Below are 22,541 nucleotides of genomic sequence, written 5' to 3'. Positions count from 1 at the left end.
AACTTTAGTAAAGTTAATTTCCTGAAGATCTTGTTGAAGACTGAAGAAAGGAAGTAAATTGTAAAGAAAAAGACTTCGAAACTTGCCCTTTTTGCCCTCTCTTTGTGTCTTAATGAACAAAGGGTAACTGGGCCTTTTTTGAAGCCTTTGCTTGAGTTGAAGACACAAAATGCAACGTGTACTCTTATCCTAATATGTTCAGTTTATGAGTACACAAACTTATAAACCATGAATTTCCTTAAAGTTATTATGCCATTTAGAAGATGTTTGCTTGGACGTTTACTTAAAACCAAACAATTGAGGTCTATATGTCCAAATAATTTCCTTCTCTCTTGCTGTCTCCATTTCAGTTTCCTGAGTTTCTGGGAAGGCCTGGTTTCCCCAAAGGAACGATTTCTGGTAGAAGTCTGAAGGTCTGACGCAAGAAAAAAAATCCAGTACAGCCAATGAATTGAGGACAAGAAGGTTTCCGATCAGGTAGGAACATTTAATCTCATACATTACGATCACCTTAAGTAAGCTGTGCTGATAGCTGGATATGATTTAACTGCTTGGAAAAAGATGCATGTATATTATATAACCTACCCCACAAGGAAGCTGTTCTCAATTCTCTTAGAGGTTGTGGTGTTTATCAGAGAGTGCCTTGGGGGAAAATGAATACAATAACAGTATGATTTTTTTTTTTTTTTTAATTTTTAGCTCATTGTTGCCAAGTACACTTGGTGACCTTGGTGCCTGTGGTTTAATCCCAGGAGGTTAGACATGTAGAACAGCACATTAACCCTCTTTAGTATTTTCTCCCAAGACAAATCATTTTTATAGGTTGTCTCCATGGTCTTCTAGTTGCTTATCAAAATTAAGCATCAAGTCTTCTAAGTGAGCAATAGCCCCAGTCAGTGTGAGGAAATCAGCTTGGTTCTTATTGGGGCACAGCTTCTTGGCCTTGGCACAAAGTGAGTTCACATAGGGACTTAGAAGGAGGAGAATGGGGCATGCGAAAGGGGAGTTCTGTGTTCTCATTTACCTATGCATGTTGAAACTCCACTAACAGCTTTATTTTCATTAGCAATTTGTGATAAAAACTTAGGGTAAAGGGAATAATGAAGCTGTCCCATTATATGGCAGGACAAAAGATAGTAGTGACATCAAAATCAGGGCCTATCCATCTCGTTTGCAGTTATATACTGAGTGTTTAGCATAGCATTTGACCCTTCATCAGTATTCAATAAGAAGATGCGTGTTGAATGACTTAGGGATGAATTAATGAATGAAAAAAGTGAATATGGTAGAAAATGTGTTTTATCCTTGTATTTTCGTGTGTTGACTTCTGTATTTCAAGACCCAGCACTGTGACTGACACATAGAATATAAGCAATAAAATTTGTTGAAAGAATGAATGAGTCCCCACTATTCTAAGAATAATTTTAAGACCAGCACAGACCCCATATCTGCCAGAGGTATCCAGAGGTGAAAGCCTGGATCTCAGCTAGTGGTAGAGCTGACAGAATTGATCTAGTTTGAATAATTTACAGCTCATCCCATTACATTTAGGCATAGTACCTACATGAGCCATACAATTAAATGTTGACTGAAAAACAACGCACAACCTAGAAGTTGAGAATTATGTTTTACGTGGAGGACATACTGAGGGACATACTGAAATCAGGAGACAGCCCCTCAGATAGCTCTGAGGGACTGTTCTGAAGAGCTAAGGGAGGGCACAGGGTATTTAGAGGTTCTTGCAAAAAAACAAACAAAGAGGTAGTTGGAACATCAAAAGATTACTGTTAATTAAAGAAACTAGACATCTTAAGTTAATAAATGTAGCACTTTTCTATATCTGGTGAGATGCAAGAATCTGGTCTCCTGGAAATCATTCCCTTGATTTGCACTTTAATTATCTAGGGCCAGTATCCTGTTTTCTCCATCCTGAATCCCCTCAGGGTGCGGCTTTGGGTGTGGCTTCAGTGGCTGATGGCTTGATGGCTGTAACATCCTGTGTTACTGTTAAGGCTGGCTACATTCTTTCTCCACATAAATGACTTGAATATGGATCGTAAATCTGTTGATTTGCAAAACGTAATTCTTGGAGCATTTTTATAAGGACAAAGTTAAGGGCGATTTCAGAATCACTAGCGGCTAAAATTGCTAGTTATACTTTTCCACTGGTAGGTAGTAATCTGCTGTTGCTGTCTTCAGTATTCCCAAGGGATAACAAAAGCCATTTAATTCAAGAAAGAAATGTAAAATTTAGCACAATGCAGCTTCCACAAAACCAAACACACAAACACACACCCAACTCTCGCAGATATGAAGTAGTCATCTAAAATAGAATCCTGGAACTAATTGCAAAACAAGAGCAAATGTACTCATATTGGATAATTTTATTCTTTTATTAATGTTTGATACATATATGTATTTATTATTAAAATTCAAAGTTGCTCTATGGAGAAATAGTTTTGTACCAATAGTGTCTTTGTATGTGTTTATCAATAATGTATGAGATTGCCTCCTAAGCTCCTTTTCCTTTGTTGGGGGGGGAGGGGGTGTGTCACGCTACGTCAAGGTCGGGAGTCGAACCCACCACCACTGGCCCTGAGAGGTTTTGCCGGGTCCCCACTTCGGGCCGGTGGGTGTGGCCAGGGGCAGCCGATGACGTGCGTACGTGCGTGCGTGGGAGCGTGCGTGCGTGGGAGCGTGCGAGTCCACTGGGCGGATCACGCGTGCCGGGCGTGTTTCAGCCCGGCCCCCGGCTCATTGTGGTCGCCTCAGGCCGGCCCGAGTTCGCAGCAGCGCTGGAGGCCCCGGGCCTGTGACCACAAAGAGGGAGCCGGGGGCCGGACGGGAGCGCGGCGGCGGCAGCTGAGGCCCAGGCCAGGCCCCCTCCCCGCAGCCTCCCGCCTGCCCGTCTGCCCCGCCCCCGCCGGCGGCGCCGCGCCCCTCCCCCAACCGCCAGACGAGCGCGGCGCGTGGGCCGCGCGCGCGCGAAGACCTGGGGGAGAAGCTGCCACTGAGGCTGGAGTCGCTCTTGGGGACCGAGCCCGCCGTCTACCCGTGGCCGCTGCCGGTCTACGTAAGTGCCGTCCGTCCCCTCCTTCCGGACCCCCGCTCCTGTTCCCCCACGGCGCGCGCTGAGCCCACTGAGAAACGGAGCGACTCGAGTCGCCAGACCCTCTTTGGAGCCCCCCTTCCCGCCCCGCCGTGGTTCTCCGCGGCAGTTTCCAGCCCCCGCGCGCAGGGTGGGCAGAGGGGAGCCGGCGCCGGCCGGCGGTCACAGACTCGGCCGCGGGGACCCCGCGCTTCCGAGGGGCGCCCGAGCCGGTCTGCGGTTGGCTCTGCAGGGCTGGGGACCCCGGTCCCCCCGGGCCTGGAATGTCGGCGGGCTTGCCCTTCTGTACTTTAGGATTTGACCTGTAGGGTTTCTTTTTCCTGGTAGTTTATTCTTAGCGCTGTCCACGTGCTTAGTTTTTAAATTTTTTTTTTAATTTTTCAGGGCACCCTTTCCTCCGTCTCTCCAGTTTTTTTGTGTTTCTGTTTTGTTTTAGTTAGGCACTTTGTCCCTCTGATCTTGAGTGGGTGGGCTGGCAGGACACTTGGAGAGGAGGCGTTCTGTCCCCTGATCTTGAGTGGCCTTTGGAAAATGACAGGCCAGACGGAAATTGACACAGGCGTCCGGTGATTCCAGAAATGCAGGGTGTCCGGCTAGGTGGGCGCCCGGCCTCTCGTCCCCCGTGGCGGCGTGGTGCGCGTGTTCCTTGAAGTCTCAGGGTTTACGCTTGGGCCCCGCAGCCCACCTTCTGGAGGGAAAGCGCAGCGGGCGCCTTGGGCCGGCGCCTTTGGGGCGCCCTTTCGTGCGCTCGGCTTGCGGGGCACCGGCCTCCAGGCGACCCGGCGGGGAAGCCCGTGTTAGCCGGCCCTCGCGCGGGCTCCGTGTGTGTCAGTTTGTGGAAAGTGTGTCGCGGCCGGGGTCGGGGTCGGGACGCTGGGACCACCTGGGAGCCGATGTAGAGGGATATGATTTCCATTTTCAAGGCGCATTCATCCTATGCAGGGAGACAGCCTAACATAAAATTTGCCTAACAAAAAATATATTAACAGGTGGAAAGACTATCTCCCAGTTGAACAGCGGATGCCTGGGACTCGTTTCATTGCTTTCAAAGTTCCTTTAAAAAAGGTGAGCAAGGGGGAAGGGTGAGTTTTGACAGGGCGAGAGAGAGTCATGGACATATACACACTAACAAACGTAGTAAGGTAGATAGCTAGGGGGAAGCAGCCGCAAGGCACAGGGATATTAGCTCGGTGCTTTGTGACAGCCTGGAGGGGTGGGATTGGGAGAGTGGGAGGGAGGGAGACGCAAGAGGGAAGACATATGGGAACATATGTATATGTATAGCTGATTCACTTTGTTATAAAGCAGAAACGAACACACCATTGTAAAGCAGTTGTACCCCAATAAAGATGTTTTAAAAAAAAAAAAGTGAGCAAAAGTTAATACCGTATTCTTCCAGAAATCTGAATTCACCATATAGAGCCCTGGCTCTCAACCCCGTCGTACTCCATTTTCCCTTTTGATAGCAAATACTTTTTAATACCTCTTTTACTATCCAGAAATGGGATTCATAGACAAATACAACCAACTTTTGTACTTAATTAAAACACAATAAAACCCAATGCAATGCCCTAACTATAAATAAAGAATGAAGTAATTTATAAGAAAGTAATATGTATCTCAGTATGTAAATGTTTGGGGATGACTCTACTAGAAATAAAGAAATAGGCGGTTACTTGTACCATGAATGCAATAAACTATGGACTTTGATTGATAACGATGTGTCAGTGTTGGTTCATGAATTCTAACGAATGAAGCACACTGGTATGGCATGTTGGTAATGGGGAAGGCTGTGTGGGATGAAGGAGAGAGGGTATAAGTGGGAACTGTGTACATTTTGCTCAGTTTTGCTGTGGATCTCAAACTGCTCTAAAACTAGTCTACTAATTAAGAAAAAAAGTGTGTGTTGCTGACACTTGAATAACCAAAGAGATCAATGGAACAGGGTACAGGTATAAGCCAAATACATGAAAGAATATTTAGCAGTGAAAGCCATCCTTCCTATATGTAGATATTCCAGAAGTATTTATTTCTGTGTCTATTTTCAGGCACTCTGCTTGGAGCTGGCAGTACCGTGGTAGGCAAAATTGATGTGGTCCCTGCCTTCTGGGAGTTTAGAGTCAGGTTAGGAGACCAACATGAAATAAACAAACATAGAAATAACTATATAGAAGTGAGCTTATTTTCTTCCGTCTAATCTCTCTGGAAGAAAGGATTGTAATATCGCTTGTAAACTGCAGAGGAGGAAACTTTACTTTGAATCTCATATGTTAGCATCACAGGGTTTGAATAAATGGATAGTATAGTAAAGGATTTTAAACATATGTTCTTCCTTATTTTATTCTTTCTGACAGAGTTTTGAAAAGAATCTTGCTCCAGAAGAACGTTTCTCCCCCTTGGATCTTTTAACAAAATCCAAGGACAGAATGAAGAACTTGGGCCTGATGATTGACTTTGACCAAATACTCGCCGCTATTACAAGCCAGAGGTAGATGGAAACCGTAATTGAAAATGACCTTCTTTCTGATACTGTAATAATTCATAGTAGTTCAGTAGTTATCATCTTACGCTAAGGTGAATCCTGGCCTTCTCTCGTGGGTTCAAAAAGGGAAGCTAGTGGTTTCCTTAAATACACATTTGTAATTGCTGTTTCGGAATGAGATTAAAGATATGAATTGAACTATAGTATTTGGCAGTAGGCTCTAGATATGCTCAAGAAATTCTATAAGCTTCCATGTTGTATATTTTGAAAATGAAGTAAACTTTTAGTAGTTACAGTAGTATCCTAAAAAGAGAGAAAGGTATGTCCATTATGTCTTTAGCACTTATTTTAAGCAGTTGCCTGAGCATGTTTAAGCATCACTGTAAAAGACAATTGTTCTCTAAGTTTTATGCTTCCTTTTCCTAATGCCTTCTGATATAGTACAGAAACCCATCTATTCTCTTGGCCCATGTAGGACATTCCAGTGCAAAAGAATTCTCCTTCTTCTGACCTGTTCCATGGCCTTGGGAGACAGTAACACCTAATGTCTTTTAATATTTGTAGAGCAGTTTGCCATTTAGAAAGTTCTTTCATATCCATTGACTTAGTTAATCTTCACAGCAATCCTTTGCTCTTGAAGTGGAAGTAGTACTGATATCTCCTACTGAGTGCTTACCCTGCACTAAGCTCAGAGGATAGACAACTACAATTACTAATTTTACAGACGATGAAACTGACTCTCGGAAAAGGAAGAATTGAAATTTCAGCTCTGTTATTCCTTTTTTCTTATTGTGGTAAAATATAGAGAAATCATATTTATTTTAACCATTTATAAATATGCAGTTCAGTGGCATTAAGTACAGTCACAGTGTTGTGTAACCATCACCGCTGTCTATAACCAAAACTTTTTCATCATCCTCAACAAAAACTCTGTAACCATCAAACAGTAACAACCCCTTTTCCCTCCCACCAACCCTTGGTAACCTCTATTCTGTTTTCTGTCTCTGTGGATTGGCCTATTCTAGGTACCTCGTGTAAGTGGAATCTGCAGTATTTGTCCTTCTGTGTCTGGCTTATTGCCCTAAACATCGTGTTTTCAAGGTTCATCCATGTTATATAGCACGTAACGAAATGCCATTTCTTTTTTGGCTTAGAAAATCTCATTGTGTGTACATAGACCGTAGTTTGTTATTCGACGGTTGATTGACACTTGGTTGTTTTCCACCTTGTAGGTATTGTGAATCACGCTGCTGTGATCATTGGTGTACAGATATTTGTTCAAATCCCTGCTTTCAGTTCTGTTAGATGTGCAGCGTAGGTAGTAGCAGAGTTGTTGGATCGTACGGTAGCTCTGTGCTTAACCTTTGAGAAAGTGCCAAACTGTTTTCTACAGTGTCGTCTTGTTTTTAAACAATGATCACAGATTTTAAGCATGTACAAAAGTATAAAGATACTGTGAGTGTTCCTTGTATACCCATGAACTCATCCAGCTTTCTTATTTACCAACTGATGGCTGTCATGTTTTATCTATACCCCCACCTGTTTCACCCCATTCCATATTATCTTGAAGCAGCTCCGAGACAACATGTAATTACACCTGTACGTTTTTGGTACGTGCATTTAAAATATAGGACTTTTATTCCTTAATATCATTTTTTAATATTAAATACCCAGGGAGTGCTCAAATTTGCAGTTGTCTCCTAAACGTCATAGAAAATTGTCTATATAAGAATTTTGAATTAGATCCAAATAAGGTCCACACTTTGCCGTGGATTGTTAGGTCTCTGAAGTCTTGTTTAATCTATAGGTTCTCCCTCCATGTCTCTCTCACTTTTTTTTTCCTCCTTGAATTTTGTTTTTAAAGAAACCAGGTAATTTGTCCCATCTAGATGTCGATGATTACATTCCATGTGTTGGTAACATATTCTTCAGTCCTTTTATTTCCTGTAAATTGGTAGTTGATCTGAATGAAGCTTGCACGTTTTGTTTTGGCAAGACAGTTTCATGGGTGATGATGTGTTCTTCCATGGAGACGTATATAGTTGTGTCTTTCTGTGGTATTAGCAGTCACTGATGATTCATACCTACATCCATTAATTCAGTTGAGGCTTCAAAGAATGGTGAATTCTGTTGTTCTTTTTTTTCACTTATTAGCTGGGTGTATTTGTACGAGGAGAAGATTCCCCTCATCAACTGTTTGGTTGCTCAGTTGTAGAGGCATGATTCTCTTCTTTTATTTAACAGTTTTCAAAATAATGAGTTGATTCACAAATATCCTCCAGTGTTGACCAGTTTTGTAAAACTTTATTTCTTCCTATCACCGTGGACTCCGTTACAGTTATTATTCTAACTGAGGCCCTATCTTTGGCCAGTTGGAGCTTCTCGGTGACTCCTGAGTCCTTTTGACATGACATCATTTGTTTCTAGACTTTTTCAGTGGTCAGAGCTAGGAAAAATATGTATGTTTGTTTTTAATATTTTAAAAATATGTCATAGGTTGCTACTGCTACTTTCCATGTAAATTCAGAACTAGAGAATTTTCACTTATCCTTTTCTGTCTTCTATTGATAGTCTACTTTCTCCCACCTCAAGAATACCAGGTCTCAACAATGCCTGAAATTGCCTCTGTTTCCTAATTGGAATCCAAGTTCTTCTGACTCTATTCTACGACTCTCCTTAAATCACAGCCGCTTTATGGCCCTTGAAATGTAAGATAGAACGTAAATGTAGGTAGAACTGTTTATATCATTTTGAGTTACATGTGCATTCACTCACATCGATTTGCTTTTCCTTTTGCATGCCTGGTAACTGTCCGTTCTGCAGTTTTAATGAAAATCAAGTGATAATTACTGGTTAAAGCAGCTTTGGAAAAAATGGCTCTCATCAGAATGACTGACATACAAAGTTTAATGTACTCTCCTGGTTTACATTCTGCCTTCTCTAATTAATTTTTTATTCTTTCCCTACAAAGGAAATAATACATATTTTCATGGTTTTGCCTTATAGGACTTAACCAGAAACTATTCCTTATTTAAAAATTTGTACAATTGGGCATCAGGTGTCAGATGACGACACTAGTTTGAAATTCCAGTGTGCTGTGAATGGGTTTCTGAAAGAACATAAAGATAACGGTGAGTTGCTTTTGTTTTTGTTTTTCCTTTACCTGAACTTTGGTATGCATTTTGAGTGGGGTTGGGGATTTTTAACATTTTTAATAGTTCTGACATTAGTGTCAAGTTGTGTTTGGTAACATTAAGGTGGAAATGTCAGATGGTGCTAATAGAGTACGGTGTTTTTCCTGTTTATGGTCACAAACAATTTAGTTTAGTTTGGAAAGTGATCTTTGTGAGAAATATGAACGGAGCTAGCTTACTTACCTCTTTTTTAAAAATTTGAATGGAAAATACATAAAAACATAAAAATGTTCTTTTGTCCTATTTAGTGGTTGAGAGGTGGAAGAAAAGGTTTAGACTCTCGGGTTCTTAGCGTACATAAAAGAGAAAACAAAAAGCAAAGGTTCGGAGTGAGACATCCCTAGAAGCAAAACAAAACAGAGTGGACCAGAAGAGTGGCTTCCTCATCACATATGTGTTTGAGATTTTTTTTTTTTTTTTTTTTTTTTTTTGCCGTACGCGGGCCTCTCACTGTTGGGGCCTCTCCCCTTGTGGAGCACAGGCTCCAGACGCACAGGCTCAGCGGCCATGGCTCCCGGGCCCAGCCGCTCCGCGGCATGCGGGATCTTCCCGGACCGGGGCACGAACCCGTGTCCCCTGCATCGGCAGGCGGACTCTCAACCACTGCGCCACCAGGGAAGCCCTGTTTGAGATATTTTTGCTGCTTTTACACTTTGGGTGCAAGTGAGGAAGAACACTACCACCTCTTACTCTTATCTTCAGACAGGAAGAACTTAAAAGGCTGGTGTTTTCTTGTTTCCACTTTAAGATCTACTCTGTTGATAGTAGGTCTTAATAGCGTGTGAATTTTAAGGATCCACTTGCCTTTTTCTAGCATCTAACTATCAGAAGGAACATGGTGTTTGCCGTGTTTTAAGGCTGAGGAATCTTGTCGTCTTTGGAACGCCACTGACGCCCATGTGAAAGTGTTCATTTTGTCCTCTTTCTAAATTGAGCCTGAGGAGTGTGCACTTTATTAAATAAACGTAACAGACAGTAAATATTCCGTGTATATATAAAATGATGCACGTATATACATAAAACAGGGAGTAGGGGAGAGGGAATAGAGATGGAGGTGGGAAGATAGGGGATGGGAGGCGAGAGAGAGAGAGAGAGGGAGAGACTGGAATTTCAAGATAAATTTTCATTCTGTAACCTGGTTGCTTAATGCAGGTACTAGCTCTTAAATATCTTAAGCCCTATTCACAGATCTTCCGTGTACTTTAGCTTTAAAACTTGAGAGGCTTGGCCTGTCCTGTGATAACCAGGGTGTCTAGAAAGGAGGCAGATTATCTGATTTGTTTAAACTGTAGTCACAGAAATGTTACCTCTTAAGATGTTAGGGCGCAGCTGCCGGCCTACTCACTTCCTCCAGGCTCCTTTGTGTGTGTTCTGTCTGTTCCGCGTGGGCTAGAAGATCCTTACAAGTGCATGAGAACACGTTTGTAAACCTTGATTGTTCACATGTTATACCAAGTGTAGTCCATTGCATATGCTGACTCCTCTGTGGGTCTTCTGCATGCAGTGGGCTAACTTCACCATGCTGTCTGCCATTGCAGTCTCAGGACCTTAGTTATGATCCATTGGTGACTTCCTCTGCTGTAAGGCCCTCCCACAGATGCCAGGCTCACTGGTAATGAGGAGGAGGCTATACTATGCACTCCCTAGAATTGGTAGAGACTCAGAAAATACATTGTTTCAGTAAACACCGAGAGCCTTATAGGTTTGTTGTTAGGGCACGGGGATACAGAGGTGAGTCGAAGTCTTTGTTCAGTAGCAACTTACAGTTATCTAGGAAGAGAAACATGTAGTGAGTATAAGTGGGTTAATTATGATAAAAGAATCAAGTGCAGCAGGAATATAGAGGAGAAATTGAGGAAGGCCTGACTGAGGAGACAGCGTTTGAGCTGGGCTTGGGGGAAGAGGATTTTGCCAGAATGAGGAAAGGACAGCCCAGGTATTGGGGACAGGTACAAAAGGCACAGGGCTTGAACTTGTGCTCTGGAGGGGCAGCCTCTGGTGTGACTAGAGGGTAGTGTGAAAGGGCAAAGAGGTCATACATTCATTTTCAGCAAGTACTTGTATAACACCTTCTAAGTTGAAGGCACTGCTCTAGGAAGTAGGAAGAGAACAAAGTTCTTGCCCTTACGTACTTTCCATTGTAGTGGGGGAGAGAGATGAATAAATAAGTCAATATGTGGAGTGTCAAGCGGTGGTAAATGCTTTGGAGAATAACAAAAGAAGATGAAGAGGTGAGGGAATGTGGTAGGTGATCAGGGAAGTCCCCTCTATCAAGATGTCGATGGAGCAGAACCTTGAAGTGAGAAACAAGCCATTGGATATCTGGGAGAGTGGAGATGGGGTGGGAGGGTGTGTTCTGGGAGAGTGGAGATGGGGTGGGAGGGTGTGTTCTGAAGCAGAAGGAATAGTAGGTGCAAAGTCCCTGAGGCACGACTGTGCTTGGCATGTTTGAGGAATAGTAAGGAAGCCAGTGTGGCTGGACAGGGGAAAGTGAGTGCGGGCAGGGCAGTAGAGAATGAGATCAGGGGAGGCTGTCAGGGCAAAGGAGGGAGGTGGATGGTGTAGGTCCTTGTAAGTCATAGTTTGAACTTATAATTCAGTTGGAGAGACAGACTGATATTTGTTTATAAAGAGTTCTCAATGCTGTGCTAACAACCTGGGCTGTATTCTGTGCTAAGTGAAGATGTTCAAGCAACAGAGCAATCCAGCCAAGTTTATATTTTAGAAAGATAACAGCGTCACTCTCCAAGACACATGGTAGACTATGTATGTAGTATGTGTATAGTGTGCCGCTCTTCTATAAACTACAGGATACCTGTTACGTACAGATACTTACATACAAGATACAAGTGTGAATGTAAGCACTTGGGAAATATCTGAAAGAACCACGCAAGAAACTGGGAGAGTCGGACAACTTTCCATGTCCCGTACGATTGGAATTCTGAAGGGTACACACACGAACTAATGGACGTGTGCTACCAGCCTCCGGCTAAGGAGGGAAAATGCAGGCATCAGAATCCTCTTTACCAGTCAAGCGCGTGAATCCGCCTGCGTGGTGACAGTCATCTCGACACGCCACGCGGTGGCGCATGCGCGGTAGAAGGAGGGCCGCGAGCTGCGTGGGCTTGTGCCTAGGCGCCTGTGGTTCGTGGCCTTGTGCTGGCACCGGGGATGCCGGGTTGGCGACTTTGGCCCTCCTGGCGTTGGGTGGGCGGTATCTTGGGGGTGACATGAGCCAGTTCGTCGGCCACGAGGAAGGGCGGAAAGCACATCCCGGAAAGGTAATACGCCTTGGCCCCTGGGCGTTGCCGGTGGAGCTCAGAGCCCCTGGGCCTGGGCTTCCGTCTCTTGTGCTGTCGCCTGTCACAGTGGCCCCCGTGCGCTGGCCCGTCCGCGCTGTGCTAGGGGGTACTGGTCGTCTCGCGGCTCAGTTCACAGTAGCTGAAAGGGACAGTGTGTGATGTTCTGATTTCTCCCCATCGTTTTAAAAGGGAGGCTCTGGCCATTGCTCCTTGGGTAAAATGCAGCGGGACTGCTTTTTAAGATGGGACTGTCAGTGTTGGGGACCCTCCTTAATTACCAGGATGGAATCCCCGTCAGTTCCTCAAGCTGTGTTGTTTAGGCACAGAAAATGTGAGTAATAGTCACTGAAACTAAGTTTGAGTGAAAAAACGCACCGGTACCGCCGAAGTTTCCATCGAGACAGTTGATCTGTGTTGTCTCTTGGAATTATAAAGGGCGTACTGTTGCTTCCTAACCAGTGTCCTTTGAGAGCTCTACCTCTGTACGTTCGAATGATGAATTTTGAGGCTTTGCTCATACGTGTAGTGTAAACCCTTTAATTCCCTAAGACCTTCCTTTCCTCCATCTCATACCCCATTAAGCCCGCTTCAGTTTATCTCCTGCATTTCTTCTGAATCTGTCAACTCTTCCTCAGCATCCTAATACTGAACTTGCCTGTCTGTTGCAGTGAGGTCCTAACTAGTGTCCATATATCTTGTTTCCTTCCAATCCATTCTTCACACAAGAAACCTTAAAAGCAAGTTGGGACATTGCTCATAATAAACATGGCTCAGAAACATTGTTTTGAGAATAGAAAACAAACTGTTGGCCTTTAACACTCTGCGTGGTCTAGAATCCTGTCTGCTCCTCTGCTACGTGGACTCCAGCTTGGTGCCTCTCCAACTTTAATATGGGTATGCCTCTCTTGTGGATCTTGTTAAATGCAGGCTGTAATTCAGTAGTTCTGGGTGGGGCCTGGATTCTGTGATTCTCACGAGCTCCTAGGTGACGGTGACCCTGAGAGCAAGGGTCCAGCTCCTGCCTTTCTCCCTTCTTTCTGGAAGAGCAGGACGTCTGCCCCGCCCCCCCGCCCCGGGAGGAGAAAACATCCGCAACGTGACTACTAGTAACCAGCTTCCCTCACAGGCAAGGGACCTTTACCACTGCTCCCTACCATTTTGTCTGAGGCGCAGCAAGCCAAAACACTGACATGCTGAGGTTTGCAGCAAAGAGGAGGTTTATTCACAAGGCAGCCAAGCGAGGAAGTGACGTGACAATAGGTCTCAAATCCGCCTCCCCAAAGGGAAGGGGCTTGGGGTATCTATGGGATAAAGGATAAAGAAGCAGGGCAGTATGAGGCATGGGGAGCATGAGGAAAGGTGATTGGAAAAAGCTGTGCTCATCGTTGTTCTGAGCTGGCGTAACTAGGCTACGGGGCTCAGCACATTCTCAGGCTGTGGTTTTCGGCCCTCTGATGGCAGGAGGTCAAAAGGCACTGGCCCAGGTGGAAGATCGGTGGTCCTCTCCAGTCTTAACCAGCTCAGCCTAACTAGACACAGCTGATTCCAAGTTCCTGGACAGTACCCGGGGCAAACATCTTATTGCTTATGCTACATGCTATTTGGAGGACGTGCAAGTGTTCAAGCTACCTTGAGGAGTGAAGACAGGATTTGACTAATCCTTACACACGGTTTCACCTCCAGATGAGCAGAAGAGGCCTGTAGGCTGAATCTGGCTCCTGGCACCTGGAATTGGAGGCAGATGGTTTAAAAACAGGCTCTCCCGCCCTCTGTGTTATCTTAGGCAGATAGACTATTGAACCTTCCTGTGCCTGTTTCTCCACCAGCAGCATGGGGACACTCAGGGTCCCTCTCTTGGGGGCTGTTATGGGGGTTCAGTGAGCTATAGATGCATGCACAGGCACACGGGAGACACCCAGTGTGTGTTAACTTCATGCTTACTTTTATTAGGAGACCAGTATTGTTAGAAGATTTCTGGTTTGGACAACAAATTAGATAGGCGGTCATTACTATAGTTTATGCAACAGCAATTCACATTACCATTTGCAAAAAAGCAGTTGGTTGTCCAATGGGGATTCTAAACATCCATTTACCATGAGCTACTGAACAGATACTTTACACAGTAACTACTTCAAGTACTATTTAAGATCAATTCTCTATGTTGTCTTAAGCAGCTGTTAACCCCCAATTTCGTGAATAGTACCAAGTCAGTCACTTGAACATCAGCTAGAGCAATCTATTTCACTTAGCGAGCCTAAAGCTATAGTTCAACAATTTTATTTACTGTTCTATGACAAAAATTACTCTCAACAGCTATGCCCTGGATAAGTAATCAGCTAAAGCTAGTTTGACTGACCAAATCTGATTTACTGAGTTAATAAGCCAGTTGATTTAGAAAGGTCTAATGCATATTTTATCCTCATCCATTCAGCATTAAACTGTTTCCCATGCCTAAAATGTCTTTTTCCCCATTCGTACATATCCAGATTCCTACTTCTGTGCCGTAGGGCTTGGCTGAACTACAGCTGCCTTTAGTGACACTTTTCTCGCCTGCACAATTGGAGATAATTTTAGTCTCCTCAAGACTCCCACGGGGTTACCCTCTGTTGTGACACTTGACGATTTGGTGGCATATTTTACTTTATTTTATTTTAAATAGCCTTCCATTACTCCGTGCACATCAAACAGTAAATGCTTTCTCCTAGTAAACGTGTATAATAATTTTCTGAACTCTTCTGCTCTGGGCAAGATTCATAAATACACCAGGCAAACATAGTGAAAGAGGAGACAGTACTTGTGTTATATTCAGTTGGGTCTTGATACCTAAGTGTGACTCTTAACCAAGGATTATGCAGTAAGTAAGGACACAGGTTAAAGTTGTTTAGAGTGTGTCCTAAAGTCTCACTGGCAGAATTTAAATCTCTACTCTGGAAATTGTAGACCTGAGACAAATTACTTCCCTAAACTTCATTTCCTACATCTGAGAAAGATAATAGTATCTACCTTGTAGTAGACTGAATAGTACCATTGCCCGCAAATGTCCACCTTCTAATCCCCAGAACCTATGAATGTCAGCTTAAATGGCAGAAGGGACTTTGCCAATGGGATGAAAGTAAGGGTTTTGAGATGGGGAGATTCTTCTGGACTACCTGGATGGACCCAGATGTAACCACTGGTGTTCTCGTAAGAGAGAGGCAGAGGGAGTGTTTACTCCAAAGAGAACGTGATGATGAAGTTGGGGTTGGATTGATGTGGCCAGAAGTCAAGGAATGCTGTCAAGGAAACAGATTCTCCCTTAGAGCCTCTAGAAGGTGGATGGACGGCCTTGTCACCTCCTGGTTCCAGCCCAGGGAAACTGGTTTTGGACCTCTGTCTTCCAGAACCGTAAGAGAATGAGTGTGTTTGGTTTTACGCGAGCTCATTGGTAGTCATTTGTTACAGCAGCCATAGGGAACTAATGCGTACCTCATAGGAACTATTTCTCCAATTAAAATGTGTGACTGGAAACACACTTGGTGGCATGTCTGACACACGGTAGGTATGCTAGCTACTGTGGGTAGTTCTTGGAAACGAAAGCCTTGGTTTTTGAGGAATCATCCAAACCAGTACAATGGTTGCCATGTTTCTCCTTGTTCATCCTGGTGACAAACCTGTAGAGAGAGCTCCATCCTTTCCCACGGGACGCCCACCCCTAGTGCTTACAGGGAAGAGGTTATGTCTCACTTCAGGCACCTTCCTCTTTTCCTTTCTACTTTTTTTCCCATTAATCTTCATCCAGCTGGCCTTTCTAAGTTAAGAAAACAAAACGAAACAAAACCATTTCTCAATGGATTCAGATGCTACCCCAAGTTAATATTCCAACCATGTTCTTGTTCTTCCGGGTCTCATCACCAGAAATTTCTGAGCTGAAATCCTCTCTAGTTTCTAGGATCAGTCACTTTCTAATTTCTCCCTTCTCAAGTTCAGAGTCTTGTCAGTTTAGTCCCTTCCCTAACCACAACATCTATTAAGGTGACACAGCAAAGTGATGAAAGTCTAGACGGTCTGGTTTTCATCCTGGGTTTCTGCCCGCTACTTACTGTGCGGCATTAGACAAGCTATTCAACCCCTCTGGGCCTCAGTTTCCCCCCAAAAAGGTGAATATTATGAACATTACCTACCTATAGGGTTGCCATTATGAGGATTAAGTGAGTTAATATTTGCTAAGCACTTAGAATATTACTTGTTACAGTCTAAGCACTACAGTTGTGCTTGTTAATAATAATAAATGCAATTCCAAGCGTATAACTTACTCAACTTTCTGTCATAACTTTGAAGTGTTGGTCTCTCTGTTGGCCAGCGTTGCAGGTAAATGAGTCGAGGCATGGGCTGAGGCATTGCTACCAGTGCGTGGTGTGTTCCCAGAACTAGGAACAGCCGTGTGAAATAGGTAGTGGTTCTACTTGGAGACGGGGCAGACTGGAAAATGACAGCCCTGGAGGTGTGTCCATAGGTTTGCTGTCAGAGCTGCTGCCTGCTGAAGCACTGATGCCGGCCTAAGCCGTAAATGGGGGGGGGGGGGGGGGGGGGGAAAACAGGGGCAGAATGGAAAGGGAAAACAGGGGAAGAACGGAAAAAGATAGCCTAGGGAGGAGGTGTGGTGTCCATAGCTTCGGGGTCAGAGGTGCTGCCTGCTGCAGCACCGATGCCACCCGAAGCCATAGACGGGGGGCTGGGGAAAAGAGGGGCAGAATGGAAAGGGAAAACGGGGGCAGAGCGGAAAACGAAAGCCCGGGAAGGAGGTGTGGTGTCCATGGGTTCGGGGTCAGAGGTGCTGCCTGCTGCAGCACCAGTGACACCCGAAGCCGTAGACGGGGTGCTGGGGAAAAGAGGGGCAGAATGGAAAGGGAAAACGGGGGCAGAACGGAAAACGAAAGCCCTGGAAGGAGGTGTGGTGTCCATGGGTTCGGGGTCAGAGGTGCTGCCTGCTGCAGCACCAGTGACACCCGAAGCCGTAGACGGGGTGCTGGGGGAAAGAGGGGCAGAATGGAAAGGGAAAACAGGGGCAGAACGGAAAACGAAAGACCGGGAAGAAGGTGTGGTGTCCATCGCTTTGGGGTGAGATGGGCTGCCTGGCTGATCTGAGAAAAGCGAGCGAAAGTGGGAGAGCTTCTCCCTAGCTGCTAACTCTTCTCAAGGTCTAGCACGCACTGAACACTGGCCGGCTCAGCCTGGGTCTTGCCATTGCATTGTACGTGTCACAGAGCAAGGGCGGGCGGGTCAGGGGGTGGGCTGGGGGCCCCACCCAGGCCCAGCCCCTGGAGAAACCCGGCCCGAGGGCAAAGAGCCCGAGCCCTTCTGGACTTTCTAGCGGCTGGGACTTGTCGCTGTGGGTGGCAGGTGTTTGGCACCGGATGGGCCACCATGCGGAGACTGTTGGGGACTGTGGAAGCCTTCTCCTCCAGAGCTCACCCTGCCTGGGCACCGGCTCTGCAGACCCCTCAGCCCTGGGTATGTATCGGCCAGCCCTTCCCCGCAACGGGGCCCAGAGGCCAGAGCCTGCCCAGAGCTGAGGGCAGGAGGCACCCAGAGCTTGCCAGGCTGTGGCCCGCCTCCTCCGTGGACCTCCCCAGCTCGTCCGCGAGCCCTGGAGACAGGAGCAGGAGCGCCTTCTCCAGGGCTGCTGAGCTGCCAGCATCACCATGAGCCAGGCGGTGAAGGGTTTCTGAGCAGGGGATGCAGAGCCCTGACCCGACTGGATGCTGCACCCCACGATGTCCCTTCCTGGCAGGTAGGTTCTGTCTTCACTTGTTTTTCGAAATTTGGTAAAAGAACATTTAAACCTTCGACTGTTCTTCAGGGTGTGCAGATGGTAGTGGCTTAGCCGGGATTCGAAGCAAGCCTGTGTGATTCCAGAGCTCGTGCTGTGGACTCTGGTGCCTCCTTATCATATATGCTTCGTGTGTTACTTTTTCTTTTGTTTCTTGAAGTCCTTATGATACTTAGCCCTAAGTGCCATACCTGTAATGAACACGTACACTGCCCTGTAGGAGGTGTTCTTTTGTTCAACGCGTGAATTGGTCATCCACCACACTGGGTTCTAATCTCAGAAGATAGGTCAGGGACCACCAGTCGTCAGCATAGCACCATCCCACATTTCTAATTGAGGCTTGCAGCCTAGATTTTTCCCTTTGGTCTAGTTTGAAGGATCCAGGTATGTAAAGCTTATATTCTAGATAAATCAGGGGCTATCCTGAAAGGAGTTCATCAGTGAATTATTCTGTATGGATTAGAAGCCAGTTTCTCTGGCCTTCCTGGAGTATATCCAGTAAGGCATCTCATTCATGTCTAGAAAGCAAATATATCGTTTATTGCAACTTCAGCATGGAGCGATGTATTGGTTTAAAATAAAGTACGAGCAACACAGTTTGGTCATTGTGAGTATGCCGGCTGGGTCCACTCTTTACTACACATATGTAACTCTAGAGCTTCTTATGCCCCATAGAGGAGACATACTCTTGTGTGTCTAGGACAAGGGAAACGTGTGTTGTTATTCAGGAGCTGGAAGCTACAGCATGACAGGAAAGAATTGAAAAATCCTGGTCTTGGTCTACACGTCACTTTACCTTGTTCGAATCTTGTTTCTTTGGCTTGCTTCATTGGAGCATTTTCTCTCTCCTGGGACTGACATTGTGTGTTATATATCAGGCATGTAACATGTAGAAGTTTCAGAACCCAGGATCATATAGATCAGTAAAAATTTATATATTTTTGTTTAAAATCTATTTAAAATCACACTGGGCATAATTCATATATTCCAAAAGTAGTTTGACCCTCTGCTCATGAGATTCTTTTTACGGTATGTCGAAGCAAATTTGGACTTCCATCCCCAATAAACTTTGAGGTTGGAGGACACAAAAGCTTTTGCTCAGACCTAAATTCTGTCTGAAAAAAAAGGGTAACTATTAATAAGCCCTTTCTAACCTCTCCAGGAGCAGAAATGATTTACAGCTATGGCATTGAACCATAATTTCTTGATCTCATTTGAGAAGAGTTCAGTAAGAAACAGTGTCTTGATTTTTGTTTGTTGGTTCCCTGTGTTCTTGTCTTGCGTACCAACAATCCACTGTAATACATGAGTGAGTATGGCAGCAGGCTGAGTGTTCCCTGGAGCTCATTAAATGAACGTTTTTTCCTAAAATGACTTTTGTCTCCTTGTTTTCAGCCCCTCTTCTTTCCTCTGTCCTTTACTATAAGCAGGGCTCAGCAAAAGCTGACTGGCTTTGTGCAGACCCTACTTAGGGTAGTCTTTTCTTCATTATTTTATTCATGGCCCCTCCATTTCATTGTTTGCCTTCTCGAAATGTGTTGAAATCTTTCTGTGGTTGCTGACTTCCACAATGTCTTGGCTTTTATTGGTTGATTGATTTTGGTATTTCTACAGTTTTATTTAAACATGGTTTCAGGGGGACCAGAAAGTAAATATATTTCCTAGTCTGCCATCTTGAGCTGAAAATCCCTGTGGATTTTAGCATCCAATGTTCCCTTGGGTAAAAAACCCAACCTTGGCATTAATAGATGTACACACACGATTTCAGCTTTTCTCGAGCAATCACTAAGGGTTTAATATGCGGTCACTTCTAATGGGAAAATAGTAACTATCTCATGGCGTTGATTTGAGGATTAACTTAGATAATGGACAAGAAAATGCTTTGTAAGGTTTTAAAATCTATAAAAAATGTTTTTTGTTATTATTTGATTTGTTGCTATTTCAGCTTTAGTTGACAGTTGTTTGTGACCTTGCTTATGTGAGAAAATGCCTTCTGGTTTATTGTTTTGTAAGCCAGATTATATTTTTCAATAGCTCAATGGAAATGGCATCATTTGTGAAGTTGAAGGGTGAAGGCATAAATGTTTCTTGACATTTGAATCAACTGTTGGTCTTCTGGGGCTTGTCCTTATTCTCCTGCAGTCTCTAATCAACATGGCATCCAGAGAGATCCTGTTAAAACATAAGTCAGATCATGTCACTCCAGTCTCTTCAATGGCTTCTTCACAGGAAAAGCAAAGTCCTCAAAGTGCCTCCACAGCCCTAGAGATCTGGGCCTCTGCTTCCTCTCTGACTGTTTCCTTCTCCTCTCCACTTTGCTCCCTCTGTTTTCCACACACTGACATCCTTTCTGCTCCTTGGATACTCCAAGCCCACTCTTGCCTCATTGCCTTTCCATCTGACTGTTCCCTCTGCTTGTACTATTCACTTCCCAGATATGCACCTTGCTCCCTCTCACAACCTTAGGTTCCCTCTTAAATTTTATCTTCCCCAGAAAGCCCTCAGTGATCACTTAGTTTCAGATCGCAGCCCCCTCCTACCAGCTAACAATCTCCATCCCCCTTCCCTGCTTGCTGTTTTTCTCCAGCACTTACCTGATATACTAGTTATTCTACCCATTTATTCAATTTTTATTTACGTACTTACACTTACGATTTTATATTTGCTTCTTTACTTTTGTCTCTCCCCTCAGCTCGAGAGAGGCTATATTCATCTGTGTTAATCACTGCTGTGTTTCCTGAACATGCCTAGAAAACATACTGAAGAAGGGTGCCTGAAATTTGGTAAGGGAGCCATCAATTTTCTTGGCTGAATGAAGAAATACGTTCATAAATTAATGAACACATCTCTGGGGTTTCTGAATTAAGGACTAATGAATGGGAAGAGGAAGGCAAATGGTTGGGACAGGGTACTGCAAGAAGTAGTATTTGGAGTACTCTGATAGCTGTCCTAATAGATAACATTTTGTTCATTTAAGTAGTTTTAACGAGAGAGCTGGGAACTAGGGACACACAGCATCGAGGTTTTATAATGCATTCTGTAGAGTTCTTTTCAAGTGTGTTCAAATATCATTGAAAATATATGCATGCATATAAACCTCTGTTACTTTATTTAGTGCTTTACAAGAGCCCCTCAAGGAAGGGGTAGTAGCAACTATCAGTATCCTTCCTTTATGATGAGCTTAGTTTATTCAAAATTACATCCTAATTTATTTGTAACTGTGAAACTAGACGTAGTTATTTAGTAGACCCTCCCTAGAAACCTATGACGTTAATGAAACCAACAGAAATGTGTTCAGCTTCCAGTGATACACACACTACAGACTCAATTATGTGTCATCCATTTTAATGAAGGGAAGAAGTGATTTAACAAACACAGAGCAAACAAACAGAATGAAGTTTTGTCCTCCATTAATATTAGTAATGGATAAAGTGGGCTCCAACGCCTTCAAGGTAGCTTGAGAGCCATCATCTCTGTGTGATGGGAAGGGGGATGCTCGGCCAGGATGTCTTTCCGTGTGACTGAGAAAACTTTCCATAATATATAATGATGCTTACTGAAACGGATGTGGGGCATTTGGGTAATTAGGAATCCGTTAGCATATTTTTCCGGAAGCCTTGACTACAAAACGAAGATAGTAGATTTGGACACTTGCAGCTCTGCAGAAGTTGTTTGGGTATTCATCTTTATGCCGAATGAAGTAAGCTTATTTCATCTCTGCAGCTTCCCATATACCATTTTCCCACCTCTGTTTTGTGTTTGGAAAGACTTTTAGAAATTCAAACTCAAGTTAAAAAGTGAGTGACGGGCTTCCCTGGTGGCTCAGTGGTTGAGAGTCCGCCTGGCGATGCAGGGGACACGGGTTCGTGCTCCGGTCCGGGAAGATCCCACATGCCGCGGAGCGGCTAGGCCCGTGAGCCATGGCCGCTGAGCCTGCGCTCCACGACGGGAGAGGCCACAGCAGTGAGAGGCCCGTGTACCGCAAAAAAAAAAAAAAAGAAAGAAAAGAAAAGAAAAGAAAAGAAAAGAAAAGAAAGTGAGTGACAACTTAAATGATATATGGAATATTTTGCTGACTTACAAGAGCATGCAGAATTAAATATGACCCAGTTGAAATGTTAATTTTATTTTAATGTGTATATTGGGGTGGAGTCTTAAAGGTGCCAGAAAACAAGCATTCACCCATCCTGTTTGGAACTGCAGCACACACGCACCTTCAGTTACCAGTTCTGTTCATTCCACAGAATCATCTTGGGAAAACGTACTGTTTTCTATGTACCTGGTATATATCTTAATTAGTTTGAAGAATTTCCCAAATAACCTGTTAATATGTAGTTCTCCAATTCCAATCTTGCCACGTCCTGTACCAGTGACACAGCACATAGGAGTTTTATTTCTCTTTCTTTCTCCGGGTTGTGGAGAACCCAACGAAAGAACAGTGGAATGGCATCAAAGAGATCAGGGTTCTTGACTCAGGTTTACCGTAAAATAATAGTGTCCTCTTGGGAAAATTATAGTTATTCTAGGCCCCTTTCCTTTTCTTTACTTTGACAGAGCTGCACTAGATGACCCCAAGTAACACTGCGCTCTTTGCAGTAGTAGCTTAGACGTTATTGGTTTTCTGAAACAAATGAAGACAGTGACA

The 22,541-nt window shown here is 44.4% G+C and overlaps 1 long non-coding RNA gene across 1 annotated transcript in view; it reads left to right on the top strand.

Annotated features, from left to right (window-relative positions):
• Nucleotides 1-21,807, top strand: part of LOC116764087 — a 36,159-nt gene extending 14,352 nt beyond the window's left edge. The window contains exons 2-7 of the long non-coding RNA XR_004352711.1: nt 351-3,073; nt 4,099-4,174; nt 5,464-5,597; nt 8,598-8,722; nt 20,589-20,679; nt 21,664-21,807. This is a non-coding gene — a long non-coding RNA (uncharacterized LOC116764087). The remainder of the gene's footprint in view (nt 1-350; nt 3,074-4,098; nt 4,175-5,463; nt 5,598-8,597; nt 8,723-20,588; nt 20,680-21,663) is intronic.
• Nucleotides 21,808-22,541: the final 734 nt, after the last annotated feature.

This window comes from Phocoena sinus, chromosome 13 (assembly GCF_008692025.1).
Source record: "Phocoena sinus isolate mPhoSin1 chromosome 13, mPhoSin1.pri, whole genome shotgun sequence".
Classification (NCBI taxonomy): domain Eukaryota; kingdom Metazoa; phylum Chordata; class Mammalia; order Artiodactyla; family Phocoenidae; genus Phocoena; species Phocoena sinus.
The sequence above is the reverse complement of the archived record's forward strand: the minus strand, read 5'-3'. Positions and strand labels throughout refer to the sequence as shown.